We start from the raw sequence: 23,569 nt of genomic DNA on the forward strand, positions 1-23,569 counted from the left end.
GGTGGTTTTGTTTTGCTGATCTGTCGGTTTTTCAAGGATTTAATTGCACTTTTTTCGTATTAGTCTTTGAAATTGGCCTGTCCAATCTTGCTTTAAAATACATTTTTTTAAAAAAAAGCAGAAAGTTTGTGGTTTGTCCCTCCCCTCTGATTGTTTGGGAGTTTGTACTTTTCGCTGTCATTTCTCCAAGACCATCTTCTGCCAGTCCTTCTTGGGACCCAGCAATAGGGAAGAGCCAAGGGGCCTTGGAGAGCCCAGATTTGCAGGCCTCTGAGGCAGTTTCCCCATTCTTTAAGCCTTCCCTCTTTAGGGCTTCAGTAATGCATCTTGGCTTCAGTCTCCTCTTCCAGAGTTACTCTTGATCAAGGACAGGGAGAGACTCACGCACAACCGCCGTTTCTTTTGGTATAGAAGTGAAAGAGGCCATAAAGTGGGGCCAGCCCAGCTAACAAGCATCTCGAGTCCTCAAGAGTCCTCAAACGTGAGAGGCAAAGAAAAGAAAAAGTCCAGAAGCCAGGAGGCAAAAGTTACCAGGCAGGGGAGGAGAGAAGCAAGGCCATATCCTTTATGCTATTATCTTTATGGCGTAGAAAACATGCTTAGAGCAATCAGCATGAAATTCTTAATTGCTTCACTTACTTCTGCTCTCCTCATGGGACAGATTGTGCAAATGCTGGAGCTGCCAGGACCCTCATGTTAGCACACTGTCCCTGCTGCATGCACTATTTTTAACTAGTGCTTTGTTTTGCAAAGATGCACAAAGCTTTTTCTTCTCTCTCTCTCTCTTTTTTTTTTTCCTTCCCAAGGATGCTAAGGCAATGGCAATGAAGCAGAGGCAATGAAGAGCTGTTCCAGCCACCTTGACAGCAGCTGCACTCGATTCGGCTGTGCACCTAGCCCTCTCCTGCTGCCGCTCAGCCTTCTGCTTCCTCTCTTTGGATTTCTTCGTTCTCTCCCTTTCAGCATGAATTTTGGCTTAAAAAAAAAAAATCTGTGACCAAACCAACTTCCCTTTCTTCCTTCCACACCCTCCTGAATCTGATTTGCATCCTTTTACTGCCCTCTCTTTCGATACCCACCTTCCTCTTTGAGATTTCCAGTCTCCTCTCATGAGAATGTAAAATCCAAGAACCAGATCTCAGAGATTTCAAAATAAAATAAAAGTAAACTCTGCTTAAAAAACACTTTAGCAGGAAAGCCAGGCTAATTGTAAATCAATGGGTCTTAAAATGCAGCATCGATCTCCAGTTAGAAGTTTGAAGGGGAAAGCAGTAATTACTGCACCAGAAGGTAGTTTTTCCTCTTAGTAAGTTCTGGGCAGAAAGAAGGCTCATTAGGGCAGCACTTCAGAATCTAAGTAATTAGTTTAAAAAGTACTTTTGTGGTGTTATTCCCTTGGCTAGAAATTATTGGAGTCTTCACAGATTTATAGCTCAATTCTGATAAGATTTGATTTCTTATTGTGTTTGGTGGTGGAAGAACCTTGATCATAATCACCCAGGTGAAGATTTAGGGAAGCCTGGATCAGAGAGTGTTTTTAGAGTGGGTAGGGTTTAATTCTTCAATGATTCCGGCTATTCATTGTATTGAAGGTGTTCAACTTAGGACCTCTGCATGGAGGCCCTGTTAGACCACCCAAGGTCAACCTTGTCATCCCTCAGGTGAGCAAACAGAGTCAGAGAGGTGATTTGCTTGTCCGAGTACATGTTGACGTCATGGTTCAGTGAGAAAGTTCTGGACATAACGCTCTGGCCATCTTATGTTCCCTAAAATGGATCTACTGGAGGGCAAGTCCCATGAGGGCAGGAATGTGATTCCCTGGTCCATTTGGATCCACAATGGCTGGAACTTAGGGGGCATGAACTGATAGGTTTAACTAATGACTTAGTGAGCAAATAAATGAATAGAAGACTCTTCTGTTCCAAAGAGAGAGCTTCTAAGTTTTTGTCTTTGGAGGAGAAAACTGCCGTGGGGAGCGTTCTGTCTGGTTAGATGATCAAAGCAAGGACAGCTGCTACTCGGGGCCTTCAGCACTGCAGAGAACAGAAGTAGCCCCTCTCCCCGTTTTATAAAAGGAACATGGTTTTGCTTCTGTGAGGAGTCATCAAGAGATCTTTCTCTTCCCTCATTTTTTGCTTAGAAGAAAATATGCAACATAAGCAATATGTTTACGTCATCCAGCGTTGCACAGCTGCCTCCATTTTGGTACATTATCTTTCTCCTGCCTGTGTAGTATTAATAGCCGGTCAAATATATGTGAGGGTGTTGTGTGGACTTACTAGCTGTGAAGTTCTTACATTCTTACTAGAAAGTTTAAGTTATCCGTGTTGTTTTTCAAGGGAGGCTGTCTGAAGAAGTGCACTCCACTTTAATCTAGAAATATGCATCAGATAGAGCAGTGGTTTGTAAAATTTTATTAGCGGATGCTTCTTTTAGAAAAAATGAAATCTAGTTTGAACCCAGTATCTAAACAAGGTTTCAAAAGGCTTGGTAACTGTAGTTATTTTAGGAGTTCGGATTTGTAACATTTACTTATTAAGTTAAAAATTAGAACAAAGCAGAGTTGACCCACATTTAGATCAAAAATTAAGAGTTGTGGAAGGTAGTTAAGTAGTATCAGCTAAGCTTCTGTTTTGCTTCTATATTTCATTTTAGTCGGTTTCTATATAAACCTCATTCACTCAGAAGCAATTCCAAACAGGACTGGTTTTTAACAGCCTGCCTTGCAGTCCCAGAAGAGTCTTCCATTAAGTGAAAATGGCAGAAGTTTTATACTGAAGTCTATGTAAAAACTGTTTAACTTGGCCACATAACTAGTTCACCTAGCCACCATTGTATTAAGTTTTGGCATATACCACATTTGAGTGTGCCTTACGATTTCAGCATTTGAAATGAAATTGGGGTCGGGCACGGTGGCTAACACCTATAATCCCAGCACTCTGGGAGGCCGGGGTGGGCGGATCAGTTGGGATCAGGAGTTTGAGACCAGCTGGCCAATATGGTGAAACCCTGTCTCTACTGAAAATACAAAAATTAGACATGGTGGTGGGTGCCTGTAATCCCAGCTACTCAGGAGGCTGAGGCAGGAAAATCACTTGAACCTGGGAGGCAGAGGTTGCAGTGAGCAGAACTTGTGCCACTGCAGTCCAGCCTGGGTGACAGAGTGAGACTATCTTAACAACAACAAAAAAAAGGATTGAAATTGGAATCAAAATGTGCAGAACCCTTGTGGTATTTGGGATTCCCCAGAGAGCAATTCAGACACCATTGTATTAATACTATAGATCTCTATTCAGAAGTACACTGGGATTTTTGCCTTTGAAAGAACCCAAGAGTACTCTCTCTGGAAGAATCGCTGTGGTGTCCAGTGACTGATGAAGAGCCCCTGTCGGGGTATCTCCCTGTCACCCACACTGGTTGACTCTGCATATAGTGTGCAACCCTCTGTTTCATGGAGTCACTTCATGGGTTGCAGAGGTCTTGGCCTCCCCTTGGAGGCCTCCTGTCCCTCTTCTTTCTGGTGTCTGTCGGTCCCCACCCTGAGAGTGTACACCTCGCTGGGGCTTCTTCTCTCTCTGGTCCCTGCCCTGTCTGCTCAGGACTCTCCTCTTCTCTGTATTGAGAACATGGAAGTGATGACGTTCCACGTGGAAAAAAAAAAGGCACTTTCTATTTATAAGTGAAAGGAAACATTTCTGCTGTTTATCCTAGAAACCCCAAGCCGTGCTTTCAGATGCTGAGAATTATGTCCCTGCGCCGCAGCCTCAGTCAGGCTCCTGGGCCCTGTCACCGTTGGCCCCAAGCTGCTTCCTCCCCCACCCCCTCTGCTTCCCAGCCGTTTTTGTTGCTTGCACCCTCTCTCCTGAGTCAAATGTTCCTGCTTGCAAAGTTTATTAATAGCTCTAGCATCATTGAGTAGTGATTTTTCTTCCTTTTTACATTTATTATTTTTTTAATTTTAGGCTTTTAGAAACATATCTGGAATAATATTTCAAGCTGCTCCCATCTGGGGCAAACTCCAGTCAATCCTTTGAGCCAAAGCACGTCTTAGCGGGAGGCATCCTCCACATTCCCTCCCAAAGCTGCGGTCCTGGCTGAGCCCGGCCTTTGTGCTCTGGTGTTAATGCCCTGGTGATGAATGACCGTCCGTAGTCTGGCTCTACCCTGGCCCATGGTTCTGTGGATGCACCCCACATCCCCAGTTCCTTGAGCCTCCTTGAAAGCAATGTCCCTAAAAAGTCATTGCTGCCCAGAGACATTTTTCCCCAACTTTGATTTTACAGTGATATAAGTGCTGTTGAAATGATTGACTGTATGCATTTCAACACACATTATAACGGCACTGTGTGCACAGATTTACCGAGCTCTTGGTAGTGACAGTGGGATGGTCGTTCCTCCTGCGATAAGTCCTTTTCCATACTGAAGCATGGGAGTGAAGGTGGGCAGATGATGTTTCCATATGGGATCTGTGGTCTGAAGTGCTAAGTGAGGTAGACACTGGTGGGTGTGACTTTGTAAGTGTGACAGCAGGTGTGACTGTGGCTTGGGGAGGCTGGGGGCCAGGAGGGCTTCCCCAGAATGGGCAGAGGCTGATGATGGCTGTGGCTTGTGTTTTCAGGCTGGTTCCATCAATGCCTGGAGTGTTGTTCGGGGTCCAGTCTGGGAACTGAACCATTTCCATCAGTGCCTAACCTAGAAACATCTGATTTCTCTAATCCTCTTGTTTGCTCTAACAGGCCCCCAGACCACTCCCACCTTTCCTTTCAGCTTATGTTCCCTGACATAGCTCAGCACTTCTGTCATCACTGCAACGCAGAAAGGTGTTTTTCAAATGGAAGGGTAGGTGTGATTTTTTTTTTTTTGATAGATTAACTCCAAGTGGCAGAGAGCCCACCTGGAAGTCAGCTGAGAGCTCTGAGTAGGGCATGCTTGACATGGCTCTGTCTCCTACCCCTGAACAGCCAGGGAAGCGAATGGCAGCCGCTGGCCAGGAATTGATTGCATTAATTGATATGCCAATAAGAGCGCTTGTTACATCCACCATTGGTTAGGAGGCCAGCTAACAAGTCCACTGATCAATGGCACCAATAAAGATTTCATCCATTAATGAGCAACGTGGTAATTAATGTTATCCATAAACCTATTACCCTGGCTGACTAATGCGCTGGTTGGTGCCATGAGTGGCAGTGCCGAAAGTGGGCAGGGCACAGGTTGGGTCTTCAGGCAGGGCACAGGTTGGGTCTTCAGGCAGGATAGTGGGCCCTGTCTTGGCATGACCATGGGCCCCATCTTCAGGCAGGTTTATTCTAAATGTGAGCACTTTCCAAGCGCCCGGCAGAGAGAGAAGGCAGGCTGAGCCCGCTGGGCCCTGGGCTGGAGTTTAACTGAGCCCTGCGTTTGTCCCCACGCCTGCTGGGAGGAGACCAAGCCACGTTTTTCTCTTCCAGTTCCTCTGGCTGCAGAGCTTTCCCACACAAGTCTCTCAGGGGCTGTCAGGGGCGTAAATGGAATGACTGCGTTCCCGGGTCATTCCAGTCCCAGCTGGGCACATTCTCCCCAGGGACACTGCCTGTCAGTGGCTCACACGCACTGCCCTGTGGTCCTGGAGGGCGGGTGTTGGCCTCTTCTGGGAACCATGAGTAAGTGGTAAAGTAATTAACATCCCCCACCCCCCAGGCTTCATTAGGAAGAAAAATTTTGCTAGACAGAAGAAAGAAGGAGAAACAGATGATTTGAAGCTGTGCCTTTTTCCTCCCCCCCTATTTTTTTTGAAATGACATCAGTGGGTTGTTTGCCAAGCATAACCTGGCAGCCCGGCGGCTCTGCCTGCCTGAGATTTCTGGGGACCATGCAGCTCTCCAGCTCCAGCCGTGGCAGCGTGCCAAGGTGACGTTCCGTGACTAAGCAGAAACGAGGGAAAGGGAAAGAGGGAGGAAGAAGGTATGTGTGGTTGGGGAGCTGGGGGAGAGAGTGGTCCTGGGTCTGGGCGTGGCATGGGGAGATGAGGAGGCATGTTTGGGGGCATCTGATCAGGAGGGCGGGCAAGAGGGGCAGGCACTAGCAGGCCAGGAAGTGTTCCAGTGGTCACGGGGGTGGGAGGGGGGGCACAGGGCAACGGCCGCAGACCCAGGCTGGGAGGCCACTGAAGGGGTCTGACTTAGGAGGGAACCAAATGAGCCACAGTGAAGGTGACAGTCCAGAGGGCCTGGAACTGTTGAGGAGGAAGCTTAGGAAGCTTTTATCAGCATCAGGCCCGATACTCCACAGCGGAGTTTCCTTTGCATTGTTAGGTATTGACCCTCAGAGACCCCTTGTGGATTCCCTAATTGAAAATTAATACTAGATCAATGCCATGGGCAATTTGCATATTGATCATAAACAACTTTGAAGGCACCGAGTGTGCGGCAGATCAATAGGGCTCCTGAATAGGCTGCAGAGGGAGCACCTCCCAGTACAATGCGCTCCGAGAAAGGTTAATGATTTGGGAAGTACCTAACTGCTTAGCGCAGGGAACAGCCCCCACGCCATGCAGCATCCCCAAGAGCAATTAGTGCCAGGCCTGAGCGCCTTCCCTCCGTTCCCTCTCGGCACCCCATCTCCAGGAGCGGAGGGAGGGCCACTGTGCTGGTGAGAGGCAAGGGGCTGGCGACCTGTGTTTTTCCAGTTGCCTTTTTTGGTGATGGATGAAGTCTTAGGCAGTTTGTTCTGGGAAGCCTACTGTAAAAGGCAGCAGCCAAGTTCAGGCTCCCATCGTTGTCCTGGCCCCTTCCCTAAAACACAGTTCTCCTGACGATGTGAATGGAATGAAATAGAGGAGAGGAGGAGCCTGGCTGCACCCAGCCTCCTCCCCCTCAGGCTTGGGATCAATGTGGAACCCACATTAACGTCTGCTTTAAGCTGTGATGGGTTTGGCCCCGGTATGCTTCCTGTTCCATTCAGCTCTCATCTTCTGGCTTTTACTTCCTCGCCCATCACTGACTCTCCCCTGCTTTGTGCCTACTTGTTTTTGCTCTGGCTTTAGGCCTTGTTTTTTGGGGTGCCCCTGTTGGGCCTCCAGCAAGCCTGGAAAGGAGCTCCTCTGGGTGGGGGCTCCCTTTACCTGCCACTCCTCCCTTCTGTATCCTGGCCTTCATCGAAGCTGTATGTGGATCAGCCACCCTGAGGGTGCTCCGGGCTCACTTCTTAACGTTCAGCAGCAAAACTGGAACATTCCAGGGCCTGAGCACTTAGTCTTAGAGCTCCCAGGGTACCGAGAGATAGCTGGTCCTGGGATCAGGGCCAAATCCAGCCTGCAGAACTAATGCTGCCTGCCTGTACCTAGCTGCCTTGCTCCAGCCTGGAGACAGTGCCGCAGGGTTGTGGCACCAGCAGCAGAGAGGTCTGCGTGTCACTAGGGGGAGACACCTCTTAGGAGTGCTGAGTTGAGCAGACTTTGTTCCACAACAGCCAATTTGAGACAAAGCCCCTCTTATTCTCAGCACCACAGTCATCTTGTACTAGGAAGAACTAGCTTAAAATAGCCCTGCCAAGCTCACGTACTTTTCTGTGGCTTTTAAGTTTACAAAGTCCGCTGAAAGACACTGATGTGCAGGGGCAATGCACTTCCATAGAAGGGGCATGCAGAACAGTCAGTAACTAATTTCTGGATTTGCGCCACAGCCATTCTGAGCCTTGAGTCCTTCACCCGAGTCTGGGTGCTGCCCTGTCCTCTTCTCAGGGAGAGGCTTCAGTGCATGATGGTCAGATGGGTCCTTTTGGTATATGGGTGTCCAGACTGTCCAAGTGCTGCAGCATGGCCCATGGCAAAGGACAGCCACTGATCCCCTTCCCCTCTTTGCATTTCTTCACCTCAAGATGTCAGCTCTCCCCAACCCCTGCCAGCCCCCAGTAAAGGGAAAGGTTCAAGATTTTCTCTGTGTCTGCAGCCACATCTGTATCTGCACTTACATATTGCACATGCATGTGTAGTGAAAGACAGGAGTCTTTCTCCTAGAAATCCCTACCAGGGCCACCGGCTAGAGCCATGCAGGCTGTCCCCCACACAAACCGCTCTCTGCTGAGGGGATGCGTAAAGACTGCAGTCTATCCCAGATGCTACCTTACCCAGCAGAGAGCACATGGTGGGTCCCAGGACTGTGTGTGCCCAGAGGAAGAAGTGCTGGAGGAGCACCTCCTCCTTACTTTCACAAAGGGACCTTTCGTGTTCACGTGCCTATAGCCCTGCTGTGGGCACCAAGGTCTGTGGTTCTCCCCACACCGTGTGCTCCCATCCTCTGTGTCACAGCACCCCGTCCTGCCCCAGGAGCATGTGCCCTGGCTGCCATCTTCTTTGACCCAAGACCCCTCTGAGCTCACACCTGCCTTGTCCCTTCTCTCCCTCCTCCAGCAGGCCAGCCCTTCTCCTGTACCCTAGGCCTTTGCACCCACCATGCCTCTGCCATGTGAGCCTCCTGTGGCCCACACTCTCACTTCTTTCCAGTCTGTGTGCAATTGCCACCTTCCTGAGCTTCCTATCTTAAGGAATTTCCTGGATTCCTTTTTTTCTACTTTACCGTTGTCGCTTAGCTGCCCCTGACTTAGAATATGCCCACTTATAGAGCTGCTGACCGTGATTTACGCTCTCGCCACTCCTTCCCGCCCCTGCTCCTTGAGAGCAGGGAGGGGGCTTTCCTGTTGTGTTTGCAGCTGTGTCGTCAATGCCTGAAATAGGTGCCCTATGGGTAGGTGATGGGTAGGTGGATGGATGGACAGATAGCAGAGGCAGAAGTGCGCGTTCTCCTGTGAGGGCCACCATGGCGCCTCTAGAGGTAGCCACTAAGCGTATGGTCTTTGGCATCAGCTGTCAACTCCTAGCTATGTGACCTTTACCAGTAATTTAACCTCTCCGAGCCTCATCTGTGAAATGAGATACCTAATATTATCTACTCAGTTGAGTGATGATTGTGTTGCTGTTGTTAGATACTTGCTAATGACTTAAGCCATGGAGGCTTTCCCTACGCATGGCATTGGTTTTCATGATCAGGCTCTTTGTAGCGAAGGGGTCTACACAGGCAGGAGAAGAGGAAGGTTGTCAGTGTTTTGTACTGATCGGTATCAGCCACACACGCTTTGTAATCAGAGCTTTTGGGATTGGGTCAAAGAAGATGGCAGCCGGAGCACAGGTTCCTGGGGCAGGACAGGGTGCTGTGACAGAGAGGACGGGAGCACACGGTGCAGGGAGAACTGTGGGTTAGGGGTGGAGAGCCCATGCAGCCTTGGTTGAGGGCCGGGCGTGGCTGCAGCCCTGCCAGCCCAGCGGGCAGGTGCCTGGATGTCCCTGTGCATGTGATTACTTCATTATGGAGCCTTTCATTGACTTGGCTGCACTGTGTTGATGAACTGAGACTGGGGACAAGAGCACATAATTGAGGGAAATAAATTCCCATCACAGGCCGGGCTGCAGCCAGGAGCGTGCGTCCTCTAGGCGTGTGTGTGGCGGTAGGAGGGGGGGTTTCCAGTGTTCTCCAGGTGCATCTCCCCTTCTCTCCTTCCCTTCCAGACCTTCACAAGCACTTGGGCGCAGGGGGAGGAAGGAGAGTGCTGTGTCTCCCCAGTCCTGCATCTGTTTCTCCCACTTGGAGCTGCTTTTCCAGACAGGCCTCTGAGGTGTGCACCTTGCCCTCCTTTCAGCCATGTGGAGGCGCTGGAACCTGCCGGGGCCTCCCTCGTTCCCCTCATGCACCTGTTCATTCTCTCATCCGTTTCCCTTTGTTTGTTCATCTTTAGTTCTGTCTGTGCTCTCGGCTTAGATCTCCATGAAGGCAGGGGAAGGAAGCCCTGTTGCCGCTGGTCTTAATTGAAATAGCATTTCATTCATCTGGGAAATGAGGCAGGGGTGGGGGTGGGACAGGGGTTTCTGGGGCAGTCTACTTGCTGCTGATTCGACATCGAGCCAGGCCTGAAGATACCAGTGCCAGACATGCATAGCAAGACCTTAAGAAAAGAATTTAGGAACCAGAGTCATTTGCATAAAACTAAACCAGAAACCACACAGCCAGCCACATGGTTTAACCACCACAAAGCAGATGTCTTGCTGCAATGCATTTTCCAAAAACTGGGGTATCAGCGGCTCAGGTCGCCAGAGCATCTGAGGTCAGTCATTATCATTAATCAGCTGTTTACAGCAAAGAGATATACCCTCCACCTTCCCCCTCACTGCCAACCCCCAGTGTTTGCTGGGCCTTAAAAAACATTTCCTGGAATGCGAAGTCTGTGGGCTGGGGGTGCGTGTAATGCTTGGGCGAAGGAAGCAGGTTGCCTCAGTTACAAAGAAGCATGGGTGGCACGAAGGCAGAGTAGAAAAGAAATGGAGAGCCCTCACTTGACACCCTGTGACCTCAGCCAGAGGAACTGAATGCTGGAGAGCCAGGACTGAAATTGCAGTCACTTTAGATTATTTGGAGCGAGGAGAGGCAGGGAAAAAAGGGTCTGTTGACTACAGGAAGCTGAATTCTTCCTCTGCTGGAAAGCTTATTAGTGGAAGGGGAAAAAGCAATTACTTGGCTTTTGCTAGTTCTCTGGGGCTGGGATTCGGGGCTGTGACAGCAACCCCATCACCAGCGCCTCAATGATGAGCTCTGCCCCAAGCCATTTGGGAGCAGTACTTCAGGGATTCCCCCCTGCTTCCAGAAAAGAGCATGGAGGGGTAGAGTATGTGAGCGAGCGGGTGAGTGTGCAGGTGCAGGAGGGGGAGAGAGAACTGGGTCTTGTCCTGTCTTTAAGTGTGATGCTTTCATTGGGGTTTCATGTTAGCACTGGACAGGAAGTTAATAGGGTGCCAGGTGCCTGGAAACGGGATGGCTGGTTTTGTGTTGTGTATCGTGGGGTTTGCTTTGGTTTTGGTGAATTCATTTTTTATCCTTGCCTCACCATTTGTCTTAAAATGTAGAGAAAAATTAGGCACTGCTTTGAACAACTGTGGTACCATTATTAGAATCCACCTGCCTCAACATCACCACCTTGACTGAGGGAAGATTTCTGCAGAGCCAGCACCCAGGGAGCAGGTGTGAGCTGCACCGTGCACACTGTCCATGCACACTGCCCATGGCTTCTTTACTGTTTGACTGTGTAAGTGTCACCCTGAGCACTTATTCCGCCACAGGTCATGGCCCTCATCCTCCTCTAGACACCCTCCTTCAGGCTTCCTCACTGTGTGGCTTTGGAGCCTTGTCCTGCTCTAATCCCTGCGGTACTTGTCAGCTGCCCCAGATACCTCAAAACAGAGGTAGAACCTTCCGGTGACCAGGCTTTTGCAAACAGCCTTCATTCTTCCTTCCCAAATCTGTTGTCCTCATGTTTATGTTTTCTTTGTGTTGGGATTACTCTGCGTAGTTACCCTTTTCAGATTTTCTAAAACACCTAAGAAACTTCTGCTTTTGCCATCTTAATTCTATCCAGCTAAACTTTACACAGCCAGATTTTTAATCCAATGGTCCCTTTTATCTTTCTTACATCTCTCAGTTCTTCAAGTTACCTGTCTTCAAGGCTGTTTTCTGTCTTAATTTCCATTCTCCTGGAACATTTCCTATTCTTTTTAACCTTTCAGCAAAGTTCTTTATTATTTGAGTCAACGCATAGGCTCACCTTCTTAACAGAAATTGATCTGGGATTTTTCCTACCTTAATGTGTATTTAATTTTAAGATACAGTCTTACCTAGGTTTGTTTTTGGAACGTTTTCATTGGTTGCCATCCAAATCCCCTTCCTCCTCTGCCTCCTCCTCCTCTTCCTGTTTGAGGATATTGCTTGGTAAGTGAAGAGTCCCTTACTTTGTTCTTTCCAGTCGCAGGGTGGCAGTCTCATCTTCAGAGCTGCGCTGCCCTGGGTTAGTGCACCTTCACACCTTGGGCTTGTTTTTCTCTTCCTTGCTAAAATATTGGCCTTACAAAGTGAAGTGAAACCTTATACTTATTTCAAGTTTCCTTTCCTTACTCTCTCACTGTGCAGTTTCTGTATTGCACTTGTAAAATGCTGCTAGCTGGGCATGATGGCTCACACTTCTAATCCCAACACTTTGGGAGGCTGAGGCTGGAGGATCAACCTGAGCCCAGGAGGCTGAGGCTGCACTGAGCTGAGATGGTGCCACTGCACTCCAGCCTGGGCAACATAGCAAGACGCTGTCTCAAAAAAAGAAAAAAAAAAAAAGCAAGTTGCTCACTTAGGAAAGTTAGGGGAAGTCTGAACTAAGGACTTTCCTGTCAGCGGGTTTCTAGTACCTCCTTCAGCTGCAGTGTGCACACAGAAGGATCCCAGCATCCCAGATTCTTTTTTAAAATGTAATTGTGTGCTACAAATTTCTATATATCCCTTATTTCTCTCTCAGGTACCAACTCTTTGTCACTAAACTGCACCTTCTGCCCAGATCCCTGATGACCTTTCATCTCATGGCAACGTTTTCTTTCTCTTCGGTTTCATGTTGTTTTCAAATATTCCCGCCACTAAACGGGGTACGATGTGAGTCTAGAATTTAAATGACTTTTATTCAGTTGTTTGTCTTGATGACTATGACTTCGTGTTTTGGGGTCTTGAGAGGTGTTGCTGTATAACTTCGTGGGATGGAATGCGTTGCTCTTCAAGGGCTGCTAGCCTGTTCTTAGGTCTTTCTTGAGGATGTTTCTGAAACACCTTTCGGGAGGGAAAGCTAAATAGATACACACGAAGTCCTGAGGCTGAGTCTACAGGGCAGTTAGTAGCTGCGGGAGATTTGAGGAGCGGCCACTGTTGGTAAAATCATCGTGAAAGGGGTGTGCGGGTGGCATTTTGTTAAATCCTAGCAAAAGGCCATTTCATTAAACAGGATCCATACTTAGAAATTCTAACATACAGGCTTTGGGTCCAACTACTGGCATTAAGTTCTAAGTTTCTAAAAAGAAGGGGGAAGAATACATTAATTTTCTTTCTCCCTTTGGACACAAAATGACTGTACAAGGTGCCTGTTAAAAATGACAGCAAGTTAGGAATTCCATCTGCTTCCCCCCTCCATTAATGGTGGAAGGCTCCTGAACATAAACCTTTGGATTTTCTCTGTACCTCAGCTTCCTGCTTCACTTTCTTTGCAGGCTCCCTGGAAATATCAGCTGCAACATGTTGCTTCTGCTGCCTGTTTGTCTGAAACTGAAGCATGCTTGGGGACTGGATGGCTTTTGGAGAGTTGCCCAGTTTTTGACTTTCCACATGTACATGCCCCTTGAAATGTCTTGGGTCTGGCTTCTGGCAGAGTTAGGCCCTTTTCTGCTGACACCAGGGAATTCGTGGTAGGCGCCTGAAGCCTCCCCAGGATGCTTGCAATTGTAACGGTCTGTTCTTGGCGACTCCCAGTGTTCATACATGTTTCTAGCATTGCATTCTTGAATGTGCAACCTGTAAATGTGCAGTGACCTTTGTGTACGTTTGGGGCTGGCCAAGGGAGAGAGCAGATTTAGCTAGTGTTTTTCAGGGGGCAACATTGCCTGAAGTTGGCCTGATTTCTTTTCCCCAGATTTGGTTTGGAAAGTGAAAGCCTTTGTTTGTGCTTTGTTTTTATGAATCGGCTTGTTTTACCAGCTGTGCGTATTAGTGGCTTCTGATCATACAAAATGAAGCTCATTGACAGGCAGTCCCACATTCTGCCGTCCACTGGTGGGAGTAAACTCACATTTCTGCCTGAGCTCTGTGCTTCGCAAGAGTAAAGCTGTTTTCTGAATAGGTTACGGATTCTTTAGACACTGTGGGCTTCAGAGTAAGGTGGCGAATGGGGAATTCACGTCCTTCATTTGTATCCTCATGTGACTCAGGCCTCTGCATTCATGGCTTGCTTTTTTTCCGTGGTGTGCCATTTGTTTTGATGGTCAGGCACAAAATGTTTACCTCTTTTTCTGTTTGCGTTTTTGCTTCTCTTTGCCCCAAATATTCCGTCATTCCCATTGGTATTGTCAAACTGTGTCTCCTCAGCATTGCAAATGCCTCGGTCCTGCATGGCCGCCCCTCTGCTTCTCCTTCCCTTGCTGTTGTTCCTGTACAGATTGCATCCATCACTGTTGACATTCCCGTTACGAGAGCCGTCCCACAAGGTTTCACTTACACCCATTAGGTTCTGATCGCCATCATTTAATATCACTTTTGGTACATCCTGCTCATTTCCCATACACCTTCATTTGTATATAGATGCTTAAGTACACTTACAGGTCCTCCCTGACGTTTCTCACCCATATAGTCCCAACATTTTCCAGTTAAACATAAACACAGAATTATTACTTTTTTGCATTAAGCATAAGATCTCTCTCTGATAAGCCAAGTCAGTTTTGATTCAGAAGGAGATACCAGTCTTCTTTAATGGAAACTGTTAAATTTTTGAAAATTTACTCTCTTTCTGTCACTCACGTGTGTTTATCTGTCTCGTCTTCTCCCCTCCCAGCATGGAAACCTGGCAGTGTTTATTTCAATCAGGGTGTTATTAAAAGACAGATGCTTGTAAGGACTGCTCAGCCTCACACCTGGAATGTTAAAAAGTTTTCAGGCAGATCTGCTCAGTTAAAAAATGTCCCTTCCTACAGAGAAAGGGGACACGAGGGAGCTGTTACCTCATCAGGGAAGAGCCCCTTCATTCTCCCCCAACATTGTCATGAACCCCCAATCCTGACCATAAATCTAGACGCCTTAGATGATGCCTCTGAATCCACAAAATGGTTAATTCTGATGAGTAAACATTCCATCAAGACCTTCCTCCTTCTATCATCTGCAGCTTTGTTTGGCCTTTATCAAAAGTTCTGTCTTTAAGATGTGACTGTTTCCTCTCTCCCATCCTCCTCTCTTTCTCTCAACTCTTACTGGGTTGGAATCACTTTTCTTGACTACCTTGTTTTTAACGAGGTGGGAGACACCCTTCTTGGTCTCAGGGACCTTCTATTTTGCATGCCCCTTCTTTCTAGAACATTCCAGTTTGGTGTGAGGTTAAACTGTGTAAAATACTGTTTGAAAGAAAGGAGAAAAAGAGAAAGGAACTTGTCAAAATGCATTTGTTAGATCACGTTTTAAATGAGGTACAATTGAAGGTAGTTTTTGTCCAAAGAAAGGAAAAACCCCTGCAAATCTGCTGAGCTCCCAGAGAGCGCGCCTCCTTTGTCGTCGCGCTGACATTGAAGTGTAATTTTTCATGGTTATTTGGACTGGAAAATGGGTGGGGGGGAAAGGGAGAGATGGGCCTGCGATTATTTCCCATAAATGACAACACAATCACATCACGCTCTGCTACAGACATGCTCGGGGAATTTGCCTTTTTTACATTTCATGTGTGAAAGTAACAGCAACAATCATGGCTCTGTAGAAATCCGAGGGAACTAATCCCTGCTGAATTCCGTTTACTTCGGAGTTCTGGGACAGAGCTAGTTTTCTTACTTAGCGTGTATTCTGAGAGTGTTTCAGGGTTGGGTTTGTATTTTACAAACTGGAACTCACACCTTTCAGTTATTCAAAAAAAAAAAAAAAAATATTCCCGTGAATGGCCACCAGGCGAGTCAGCGACATATTTCGCTCCGTTGTGCTTTGTCGCCGCACATTTACTTTTATCCTTTCTGGATTTCTGCAGGGGGCAACCCAGGTGCTTTTGCTGAGAACACAGATAAATGGAACTTGTCGCAATACTGGCTCTAGGCGTTTCCTTCCTTTTTCTCCTCTCTTGACCCCCACCCACCCCCGTAATTCTAGTGTGGTTTTGACAAACTGTTCAAATGACCAAGTGGCCTTGCCTGGGAGAGGGAAAAATGGCAGGACCCATCCCTCACCACACAACGGCAGCATTTTTCACTTCATGCTCCGGCGTTCTGTGCTGTTCCCACAGGAGGGACGGGGCTCAAAGAGGGGAAATTTTCTCTGGGAGGCCTTAATAGGCCCTGGCCGCTTTGGACACGGAACAGGTTCTCTCCTGTCAGTGCTCAAGTTGGAGGTGGAGTGAAGTAAAAAGGCAAATGGAGAGGCTCCCCCAGGCTTGCATTCTTGTTGAGCCAGCCACGCTCTGCCCAGCAGGGGCCGAACGTGCAGACTGCTGCCTGGCCCTCCCTTCCCAGGCTGCCTCTTGCCACACAATCCCCATTTTTCTTGTTTCTGTAAACAGTGGTAAGATCTTCAAATATACAAAAGCATAAATGGTCTCTATTCTCCAATTAGTCATTTTTAATAATACCCAGAGTTGTCTTCAGAGTGTTGATTCTTATAGTCTGATGCCAAAAAACAGGGATGGTGGTTGGGAAGCGGGGACAGGAATGGGAGTTGGACGGGGGGGCAGTGAGGAGGCTGAATTCCTTCAGTATGGGGTTTTCCTGAAGGACCTCCCTGGCAGCCCCTTTGGAAGCTGGCAGCCCTCTACCACCTTTCAAGCTCTGCCCAGAAACCCCAGGTGCTGTGGTCCCCAGGTGTATTTGGTAAACGAGCATCTAGTGGTAAAAAGAATTCTTGTGGTAAAATGATTACTTAAAGGATCCATGTGAAAAAGAGATTGTGTGCCAGGCATAGTGGATCACATCTGATCTGTAATCCCAACACTTTGAGAGGCCAAAGCAAGAGGATCACTTGAGCCTGGGAGTTTGAGACCAGCCTAGGCAACATGGCGAGACTCCTATCTCTAGAATTTTCTAAATTTAACTTGCTGGGCATGGTGGAGTGTACCTGTAGTGGTAGCTACTTAGGAGGTCAAGGCAGGAGGATCACTTGAGGCCAGGAGTTCAAGACAGCCTGGGCAACATGGTGAGATCCCATCCCTACTAAAAATACAAGAATTAGCTAGATATGGTGGCATGTGCCTGTAGTCCAAGCTGCTAAGGAGGCTGAGGCTGGAGGATCGCTTGAACCCCGGAGTCCGAAGCTACAGTAAGGCATGATTGCACCACTGCACTCCAGCCTGGGTGACCAAGAAAGACCCCACCCCGCCTCCCACAAAAAAAAAGAAGAAGCAGTCATGACTGCAGCCAGGGTGTGTGTCTGATCTTTTCCATGGCCCCGTTCTTTCCTGACTCCATCCTCTCCACTTTTAGAGGGCTGAAATATGTTCGTGTCATTGTCATCTTCGAGAAGGCAGTTTTCTTTAAAACAAGAGAGCAGTTCATTAGCAGTTTGGCCACTTGTTTTGGTAAGCCAGCAGGGTGGGAAAGTTACCTGTAGGAGCGTTAGGCTGCCCCTCCCTATCCGTTTACTCCAGCAGGTGGAGAAAGGTCTTTGGCATGGCAGACAGCCTAAGTGGGTGAGGAAATAGAAAAGGATGAAGGCAGTGGTGCCCCTGGAGGGAGACCTGCCTCTGTTTTTCCCACACTCTTTCCCATTGACTGGGTGCCCTTGGGTCCTACTGAAGCGGCAGCTTCTAGAGGTCCAGGCCTGCAGGCGTGCAGGAGGCCCATTTGCTCGTCATCCATTCGGCAAGCAAATAAGCGTGAATGTCTCGAGCTTTATTCATGCACTAGAATGTGTCCATTGGAAAAGAAATGGCATCCTGAGAAGGTGGGGAAATACTACACTTTTGATGAGTAAATAGATGCTCCAGCTGTAGAGCCCCCGCCTGCTCTCCCCTGCCCCCACCTTCCTGCACACATCTGCACTCAGTCTTTGCCCCTTCGAGGTTTCCTGCCTGGACTACCTTAGGGGTAGCTCAAGATGTCCCACTCACCATTGGTTTGGATCCCAGGCCCTTCCTCTTGTGACCTCGAATTTTCCTTGACAAATGTATAGCCTGTTAAGAGGTGGTAGATGGAATGGGCAAAGTTCATCAGTAATTTTTTTTTTTTTAATTTGGATGATTTTCCACAGAGGACTTCCACAGAGATTTGTAAATTCCCCTTTCCACGTACATACATGAGAACGTGTAGTCACCTTTACTAAGTTGCTGAGTATAAGGTGTGTGATGAGAAGAATGCGCATTTGTGTAAGCAAAACCACCTTGATTTAAGGGAAAATTTCTGGGGCAGGGCATTGTTACCCAGAAAACCTAATCACTTGGAAGTTACCTCTCAGGCATCTTCTAGCCAGGTTATCAGGGCTGGAAGAACACCACGAAATAAAAGTAGGGAGTAAATATTTGAGAAGTGTCTGGGATATCGCAGAGTAGGTTGCTACATTCTGGATCTGGCTGTCACTGTACAGGTAGGATGTAGCCAGGAGCACTTGGAGAGTCATCGGCAGGACCTCTGCTAACTAGTCAATGAGATTCCACTTGCCCAAAAGTCACAGAGGGAGAATGGCGTAGGGAGAGGCCCACCTCCATCGGTGTAGCCACAAACGTTACCACCACTAGCCTCTTCCTTTCTGACTTAGAGGGAGAAAAACCGGAGTAGAAGTAACAAGCTGGGAGCAACACAATTGCCTGTCCATCAGCATTGCCCATTGCATTCTGTTATAAGTTCTATTGTAGCAGAATTATAACGCACTGGATTTTATTTGAAATAAGTGGTCTAGGCCTTAGTAGTCATCTTTTATATTGTGGGATTAGATTTGACCTGTATTTGCAAAATAAAGGATGCATATTCTGTAGAATATTTGCAGCCAGTAGAGGTTTCCCATTGATAACAGAATGCCAAGAGGATTGGACACACTAGAGTGTTCTGCCCTCGTTTTCCAGTTGTGCCAGCCAAGGCTTAAAGAAGAAGAGTGATTGGCCAGGGCACACAATGAGTCTCAGGATGCCGCACCTACACAGGAGTTAGAGGAACAAGAGAGCGAGACACAATCCTGAGTCCCTCCTTCTACTCGCCACAGGGACACCAGCAAACGCCACGTGTAGCCGCCACCCTCCGTGTCACTCCTGATGGTCAGAGTGTGCCCGCCTTCCTGCCCGCTTCAGTGGTCGTCCTTGGGTTAATTAGGTTGAAAATGGAGAAAGGAAAAGCTTTAACCCTATCTTCAAAGTAAGCAGATTGGTTATTTTGTTTTTCAAAGGAGAGGTCCTATATACAATTAAAACTTGTTTCTGGTAAACCTCATTCCAGGAAAGATGAGCTTTTAACAAAAGGCTTTTGACAGCTGCAGGCTATTTCATTTTTTTTAATGCCGAATGAAAAATCAATACATTTTTCTGGGTTATACATATTCAGAACAGGCCTGATATTTCCATTATAATGGAAAGTGGGTGTCTGTGCACATCTCGCCTGTCAGAGCTGCACCGCCGCATTTTCCAAGCCACTGCTAAATATTTCAAACCTGATTTGATTGTGGTTCATGACAGCTAATGTTTCTCAGCTCTTGAGCCTGCCGACAGGCAAACGCACTTTATTTCACCCCCACCCTCAAACACCGCTCCCTCCAAAGAAAAAGGAAAGAACAATTTCATTCTTCGGGGATCACAAATTGGTGTATTATTTAAGTAACATGATCATGTGAGAGCCTTGGGTACAGATACCCTGATTCTTAGGAGAATTTCCAAATTTCTATCACACCGAGGCACGATGGGGGCTTTGTCAGGTTTGGGGAAGGTTTGAATTAATTTGCATTATCCTGTTAAGAGTTAGGAACAGAGGGACTAGTCTTAATCATTGATTGATTGACTCCCCTTCCTTCAAGCCTGTAAAGTGATTCGTAGAAAATACCCGCTGGTGGACGTGTCACTCGGCCCCCATTATTAGGGTAAATAGTACCTTTTTTTTTTTAACAACTGGACCATTTTCTTGAGTGACACGTTTGGGGAGTGTGTTCAGTGGGGTTTCAGGGCTGAATGCTGACTTTGTGGCGATGCCACGTCTGTTTTTGGCTTCTGCCTGGTGCTTCTTTAAGGAATGAATTTCCCGGTTGTTCATAAGATTGCAGATTCCCATGGGGCTGCCAGTTGGCACACTCACCTCCTTTGGGAGCGGATTTCACCACCGATGGTGGAATTGGGCAGTCACCTGTATCAAGATGCTAAGTATAAGGTATATTAAGAGATCAGTTTACATTTGTGGTTAGCAAAACCACTTTGATTGAAGGGAAAATTTCTGAGACTGGGGTATCATCACCTTAAAAACTGAAGCTGTCCCAGGAACTTTTCCCTTTTAGGTCTTTATCTGCTGGAATTCTTGCTCTTGAGGACTCTGCACTTAACCAGGAGGCGTGAGTGATGAACAGGCTGGGTTTGGCCAAGCAGTAATAAGTGCTATCTGGGAGAAGCAATTGTAAAAAGGAGGTGGTGATGGAAAGGTTGTTTTTTTTTTGTTTGTTTTTGAGACAGGGTCTCACTCTTTTGCCCAGGCTCGAGTGCAGTGATGCAGTCGCAGCTCCCTGCTGCCTCAGTCTCCCAGGCTCAAGTAATCCTTCTACCTCAGCCTCCCAAGTTAGCTAGGACTACAAGCATCTGCCATCACACCCAGATAATTTCTACATTTTTGGTAGAGATAGAATCTTACATTCTGTTGCCCAGGTTGGTTTGGAACTTCTGAGCTCAAGCGATCCACCCACCTCAGTCTCCCAAAGTGCTGGGATTTATAGGCATGAGCCACCATGCCCAGCCAAAAAAGATATTTTTAAAAGGCCTTCAGTCACTGTTGAACATGGAAATGAAGGGCAGAAGGGACCCTAGGAAGACGCTGTAGTTTTCCAAGATTTGTTTTTATTTCCCTCTTTAACATGAAAATACATATAGGAGGGGGTGCTCCGGTTTGAGGCTACTGTGGGGTGTAACTATCTAAGTGGGCTTCTGCAGGAGTTTTAGAGGCACCTTCTCTGGCGTCTTCTAAAACACAGACCTGTCTGGGATGCGTTGGGCCTGCTACCTCCTGCCGAGAACCAGGGCTGGACTAGGGAAGTGGGAATCACCTCCTCTCCCAGGTCCTGGCCACGCCCTTGTGAAAGCATTCCTGGTGTGCTCTGGCTGGGATCTGAAATATCGTTAATGCTTGAAGGAGAAGCTGGTTTTGATTTATCTGTTTCAGCCTTAAAAGTGGCATAGGGTGAAGGGAAGCAACCCCTTTTTCTGTAGGAAAGACAGGATTTTCCAGATAAAACCGATCGTCCATCAAATCTTTGCTTGTTCCCACCGGCTGTCGGTAGCTGATATTATAGGGGGAAGGAATCTGCAGCTTCTGTAGTAATGAGCCAGGCAGTTGCCACTGACTCTGCAGAAGAGGAGGGAATGAAGTCCGTGATCTGTGGGGGAAAAAAAAAAAAACAAAAAACCTCCCCTTCATTCTCCAGCACGTGTGTATCAAGTCTACATTCCTAAAGAGAACAAGGGCTAGATAACAGCCCAAGGAGCTTAGCATGTGGACACAAATCTGTTTCAGAGCGGGATACCGTTTCGCCCCTGGTTCCCACGTGTTTCCAGGGCAGGGAGACCAAGCCTTTCCCCAGGCCTGGCTCTTGGTACGCGCTTGCTTTATGCTTTCGGAACCAATAAAACACACCCTGTCTGCAAAGCATTGTGGGCCTGAGCTGTCCAGACGCATTTTTAGTTGCATCGCTGTTTTTTAATCATTCCTCTACCTTTATTGGTATTCAGAGCTCAACAGTTTTCCGGTTACTGTCAGCCTGGGCTTTCATCCATTTTAAAGAGCTATTTTTCCTCTTGCTGTTGATGATGATGGTATAAAGACAGATGGTGTAACTGCTTATGAATGTCCTATTTTATTTCTCCAGGACCAGACAGTTCACTTGAAGACATATATTATTTCCACATGCTCAGGTTAGGCAGCCCAGACTCTTGTCTGCCTCCTGCAGCCCGCTGCCCTTCTGGGGCCTCGCCATGCAAAGGGCGACACCTGTAGGTTACGGCTGGAACTGCAGGGCTGAGCCGGCTGGGCTGAATGGGACCTGGTTTTTATGTGGGGGTGGGGGCTAGGACACTGATCCCCTTGCAAGGGAGCTGGCTTATCCAGGATTTTCCTAATCATTTCTTCTTCCACCACGCATAGAACAGCCTTTTAGTGAATGAATCACAAATGATAACATTAAACCTAGGAACTCAAGAAGAGGACTTGATTTGTAAATCTTTAAAAAAAAGAGATGAGCAAAATAAGTTCTTGAAATAACCTCTTTCGTTGATCCTCTCATTGGAACTCAGCTGCCTTCATTTGCTGCCTGCAGTAAGGCAGGGAGGGAAGAAAGCAAAGGCCCAAGTGGGCTCACGGAATGAGAGCTCCAGAAATATTTGCAAAGCAACATGCGGTTTCCTTGCTTGATGCCTCAATGATCTGCTTATACATTACAGTCTCTAGCCTCTCAACACATTTGTTTGGTAAGGCTTGAAGAACTGGGGTCAGTGTCGGTTGACCATGAGTTTTTAACTCTCTGCTCTGATAGCTGCAGGCTGTATGATGTTGCTGGCTTGTGTAATATGACCTCACAGTAGGTAAATCCCTTCCCAGGTCTACTGAGCAGCACCTCCAGACGCTGCTCATCACCATCTCAGAGTGTTCTCTAGTTTGTAGGAGTCAGACTGTCCCCATCTAAGGTGATAATATGTATGCATTAGAGATGAGAGGCCATTGAGCCATTTCTTTGCCTAATCAAATATGATTAACCCATTTATGCTGGAGATTGCAAAAATTGTTTTGTGTGAAAAATCAGACCTTGGTGATGACCTTGAGCAGTTGGCTATAAATAACTCCCACAAGCTTAGCGTTCCAATAATGGAACACTAGGCATAAATGTATTGGTGATACATTTTATGTATTGGGATACATAAATGTATCCCTACCACTACAGATATTTTGTATCACAGCATGTATTGGGACAAATAAGGATCCTTTAAGAGACCTAGCTCATCTGGGTCGACCCAATGTAATAAATAATATTAATTGACCAAATGCTGGTATCACCATTCAAAGATGAATTTTATCATTATAATGTTGAACAATTTTATTGAAAGCCTAAAAATGTGCGTGGAACATCCCATCTGGGCATAATGAAGGTAGTTTCTGTGTCATGCTGTGTGATGTGTTCCTGCTCTACTGACACCTATATATGTTTTCTGTACTAAATGATGTATGGTGTTAATGTGGGCTCTGTATCTGATTGACTTCAAGCTGTGGTTGCCTGATTTTTCTCCATTTGAACTAAGGGTAGAGTAGGGAGACTTGATGCTGACTTTACTGTGCAGCGAGACAAGAAAGGAGACAGAGAGATTATATGTGGAGTCCTGAGTTGGAGATGAAAATTAGCAGCACCACACTTCACCTGTGTTCCCAGTGACTGCCTCATAAACTCCCTCTTGGCAATAAGGAAGAAGGAACATTCCGTGACACTAGTTCAGTTTTCCAGACCTTGGACCCCCATCATCTCTTGAGTCAAGACAATCTGATTCTAAAGAGATACCTTCTTCCTCAGTGTTTTAGAAACCCTCTGAAACCAATGTACTTTGTGCTCCTATTCCTTCCTTCAAGAGATACATTCAGAGGCTGTTTTCTAGAGGGTCAGAAGGCATGACACTGAAAAATTGAAAAGTAGCATTGGGGTAGAGGCTGTTTTCTAGAGGGTCAGAAGGCATGACACTTTGAACTAAAGTAGCACTCTGGGGTTGGAGAGACCTGTGGCGGTGCTGGACAGAGCCCTGATCCAGTGTTCTAAGCCAGACTCAATACTTCCTGGCTGGGGTCTGGTCACGACTA

At 47.2% G+C, this 23,569-nt stretch overlaps 1 protein-coding gene across 41 annotated transcripts in view; it reads left to right on the forward strand.

Annotated features, from left to right (window-relative positions):
- Positions 1-23,569, forward strand: part of ZFHX3 (zinc finger homeobox 3) — a 1,555,416-nt gene that overhangs the window by 1,483,203 nt on the left and 48,644 nt on the right. The gene's annotated exons all lie outside the window — the stretch shown is intronic.

This window comes from Callithrix jacchus, chromosome 20 (genome assembly GCF_049354715.1).
Source record: "Callithrix jacchus isolate 240 chromosome 20, calJac240_pri, whole genome shotgun sequence".
NCBI classification, from domain to species: Eukaryota; Metazoa; Chordata; class Mammalia; order Primates; family Cebidae; genus Callithrix; species Callithrix jacchus.